Source organism: Priapulus caudatus, unplaced genomic scaffold, assembly GCF_000485595.1.
Source record: "Priapulus caudatus unplaced genomic scaffold, Priapulus_caudatus-5.0.1 Scaffold599, whole genome shotgun sequence".
NCBI lineage: Eukaryota > Metazoa > Priapulida > Priapulimorpha > Priapulimorphida > Priapulidae > Priapulus > Priapulus caudatus.
Window position 1 is genome coordinate 36,778 of NW_014577660.1, and position 4,944 is coordinate 41,721.

Consider the following 4,944-nt stretch of genomic DNA (forward strand, 5'->3'; position numbering starts at 1 on the left):
GAACATGAACGCACTTAAAACCGCACGCGCACACACATGCAGACATACGCACACACCACGCACACGCACACGCACACGCACACGAGCACGCACGAACACAGGAACGCATGCGCATATATACACGTGTACGTACGTATACATGATGTTTTATAGGCGTATTGTGCATTTATGTGTCACGTGTATGTCGGGTCTCTCCCCACTTTCTCTCGCCCTATCTCTCTCTTTTTTTTCTTGCTCTCTCTCTCTCTCTCTCTCTCTCTCTCGCTCTCGCTCTCTCTCGCTCTTTACCTTTCTCGCGTGCTCACTTTCGTCTTCACTAGCTCTCTACCCCCTTCTCTCTTGTTTACAATAATTTCGTTTTCTGGTTTGACGTAGATATATTCACCGGAGAGAGACGCACCCCGGCCAGACTTTCGCAATTCTACTATACGTGGAATTCTCGGGAACTAATCTCCTTACGACACGAGTGTCGCATGCATAGTTCGAGAGATGTGGAGATGTATTCAACGATTTCGTTACTGACACCTCGCTCTCTCTCTCTCTCTCTCTCTCGCGCGCGCACGCTCTTTCTAGCTTTCTCTCTCTCTCTCTCTCTCTCTCTCTCTCTCTCTCTCTCTCGCTCTCTCTTTCTCGCCCGATCGCTCACTCGCTTTCTCGCTCGCCCTTCTCCCTCCCCTCTCTCTCTCGTTCTCGTTTTTCTCTCACACGCACTCATTCTCTTTTTCCTCTCCCTCATCTCTCTCCTCCTCTCACCACACGCTCTTTCTAGGAAGCAATCAATCTTGTTCTCTCCGTCACCCATTCGCTGGCTCTCTCTCTCTCTCTCTCTCTCTCTCTCTCACTCTCTTTCTATAGCTCTCTCTTCGCTGACTCACTGTCGGTTTCAACTACCCCTCTTTCTTTTTCCTTCTTACTGTTCTCGCTACCGCTCTTCATCTCTTCGCACGATTAGTATAATGGAGCGTGTCCGTTTATTAAGGATAGTGGTGTCACCTCGTGCTTCCCTGGTTCTCCCTAATATGCAAGTTAATACGGTTTCAAAAGCCATTATGTCAAGCTTGCGCACCAGCTGCGACTTCTTTCCCTCGTTCTGTTGTCGCCAAGTCGTCAGCCGCTACAGTCATGCCAATTTCGCCGACTCTGAAAGATGTATATACGTTTTAGCTGCCGTAGATCGCTCTCAGTAGCCTCATAAAATCTCTCTATAGGCGCGCGTAAATTAGGAAAATTGGTGGATTTATAGTAGAGGTAAGTGACATTTGCTCTGTCTAGTAGTAAATGTGTCAATTATGTTGATAATATCAAGACTACTGCGTAATAAAGTTTATATCCGTATTTCGGTCGGCACTGGAGGTTTTTATATCGACAATGCAATATAAATGGCATGGGTATACATAAAAAACAATATATGCGTATTTACTTTTTTCTGATAAGAAAATGTATAAATTATGAATTGTATAACGGTTCGTTAAGGACCGTGAGTAATCATGCTACTATATTATTATAACAATAATTATATGAGAAATTATTATAGTGTAATTTGAGAGAAGTATTGTCTGTATGAATTATCAATTCGAATGACTATCGATCGAAGGTCAACTTATATGTGAGCATAACAACCTGATCCATAGTAACATATTACTTCTAGTCGTATTTGAATATTTGTCATTGTACTGGCCGGCGCCTCGCGGCCACATCATGCACCATCCTCGGCAGAGCGTGTTAACGCACGTTCACATTCATCCGTAATCGATATCATTTCAGCTAATACTGTTAAGATTAATGCTTAGCCGCCAACAGATGCAAAACGGAAATTCTCTTGATGTTTGCATTTGTCATCTCATATATCGACCATTGCTGATTAAAATGTTGCGGGGTAAACAGCACGAGTGATGACAGGTTTGCTATTAGCTCTACGCGTGCGGCGCACTAGACTCATTTGTATTCTCGTTTTGCCTCGATGTTTTATCATATTCTTTTCACTTTGTACGGGGGAACTCCGCTACTTTACTCGCAGTTTCATTAAATAGTTTCGCAGAAGTGTCAATGGTACTGTTTTCTCTCTGCGTCTATAGACGTGACCACATTCTTTACGTAAAAGATGGAAGAAGGATACAAGGTCGTAAAAGTATAGAGATCAACGGCCCCAATCTACTATGCGCTTTCGCTTACGAATCAATATCGTAATAACGTGATTTGCATTCGTACATCATTATACTAACAAATGAACGTAAAAGCAAGAATCCGTGTGATAGCGCATAAGCCAAACCATATGCCATCCATGTATATAGAATATCATTCTTAACAGGAAAGATGTGAACCTTACTGTTATAAATGTCACGATGCGATACGATACTTAAGCGTCTGGAACTGCGAGAAACATATTCGACCAGATCGCGAAGTAGTCCCCGCGGAGCAATCCGTCTAAAGGTCTATTCACGCTTACGCGGAGCACTGGGAAAACTGAACTTTGTTCGCTCTTCGGCGATGGTTAGTTCCAAGGAACACATCGCTGCGGGCGTTCATGGATCTCGGCACCTTGGCAGTGAAGCGCAATGTCTATAGGCCTGAGCAAAGCTTTGTGGCATAAGCAGCTCTTGAAACTAGTTAGGAATCAAGTTAGGAGTATATTATGTCAATATTTTCCGCTCGATGTTTCCGTAGATGGCATAGCCACTAGACTTTTTTGACTCAATACTGAACTAAACTATAAATAGCATGAAGCGATTTTAAAGGGGAGATAACGCGCTCAAACTAAAAACTTGTGTTAGCCAAAACGAGTTCATACAATAGTTGAATCAATTCTTGAGAAACGGCAAGGCAACTTGTATATATTTAATAAAGGAAAGGCTAATCAAGAACTAGAAATAACGGCCGTCCCGAATTTCCAAAGTGCAGCTGCCCATCGTTCCGCAAGATCAGCTCCGATGGTTCGATGTCTGCACTTCATCGCTTTTGCAAGTTTGGAATAATAGGCTCGCCAGGTTCGGATTTAAACGTGTACCGAACGGAATCTGCGAGCTGGTAACCATGGCAACAATAGTTATGGCGACGACACCAATGCCCACGTGATAATGCTACAATTCACACACAAGAAAGTGCAAATAATTTTAGAGACACAAATAAGATAAAATTATTGACGCCGCGATATTTCTCGCTTGCACGGGGCGACGGATAACAACGATATAGACGCGCAGAATTCTTTTTGTAAATAGCAAATTCAGAGGGTCGCTGAAATGAGTGACGCGCAGATTAAATTATTTTCTAGAGTGCCGACGCAGCGGCAACTATCTACGCCTGCCAGTTACTCCTCGCGTGCGTGCCATAACGGTGTACGACAGCCACCTCAATAGCGCGCTGTAAAGTGTTTCCCGCTGCTTATGAGACGGTACTACGAAACGTCTTTGCACATAAACGCTACCGTGTGAGATCGCACCAGAGCACGAGCGGCGCAAGAACAGTCCAGGAAACCTCTCGCAAAAGCATATTTTTTTAAGGATTCGTAAAGCGAGCGAACGCTAAATAATTTCTCAAAGTGGCGGCAAAGTCACGTCTATTCTCAACGCAGTGTCAAGTAATCGACCAGCAAAACTGCGTAGCGTTGTCTTTCTCTCCGAGCAGCCACCGTGCCCCGGGTGTCCGCTAGCTGGCGTTTCCTCATATACCGACGATACCGCCCTTTATACAAGTCCATGCATGGAGCAATAATTTCAGAGCAGGCAACTAACGTAGGAATTGGTAGATGTAGATGACGACATTTATGCTGATTACTTGAATACCCATCAGATAACAATAGGCAATAGATCAAACCCAGATGTGAATATGTGAATATACACACATATATATATATACATGTATATGTATATGTATATGTATATGTATATGTATATGTATATGTATATGTATATGTATATGTATATGTATATGTAATATGTATATGTATATGTATATGTATATGTATATGTATATGTATATGTATATGTATATGTATATGTATATGTATATGTATATGTATATGTATACACGTATATACGTATGCACGTATGTATACGCACGTTTTGTATACTTTTTATTATTCTTTTTGGCATAATAAATTACTCGTAGATCTAATTTGCATTACTGGGAAATGATAAAGGGTAGCTCGAGTCACACACTATACGATAGAATACAACATTCCGAACATGCACACTTGCATCATTTCTATTGTTGGTCGACGCCGCGGGGACAGTCCCTTGCTTTCGAGCCTGCAAATGAATCAAATTAAATTTTCCCTCGCTAATTAAATCAACGAATGATCTCAGATGAAAACTCCTCGAAGACTCGAACCGCGAGCGGCGAGTGTGTGTACAGAGCTAGCAACTACACCCGCGGGGTGGCCGCGCGCGAAGTGCGAGCGCGTAATTCTAGCGCTTATAATACAGTTGCGCCGATATTTCTCACCGATAATGGAGATTTGCGACATCGAAAAAAATCTACTCAGGGACTCTAGGAAAGAGCGAACTCGTCGACGAAGACACGTTGTGTATGTTTGTAGTGTCCGTCGTTCGGGTGCGTCGCCCCCGCGTCGCATTGGTTTCTATGCGATCTCGTGCCTACGTGGACATCTATGCATAAGCGCTGCACGAGTACCACTCAGCGACGATAGTGGCCATCCTCTACTACACATGAGAAAGTCAATATGGAAGCTAACACCGTAGTTACTTGAGAAGATATGGCAGTTCGCTTGGCCAACACTCAATTAAAGACATGGCGGGTGACCGGTTTATTATTGATCACAATTAGTCCGGATATGTTTAAATGAAATGTAAATAAATCATATTCAACTTGTTTTCACAGTATGGCGGATAGCGTCAAGGTAATAAGACACGAGGTTTCAGAAATCTTACTTGACATATAAACGGTAAAGAACGTTCTCGTTGGTCTTCGAATTAAGACCTTATGGTA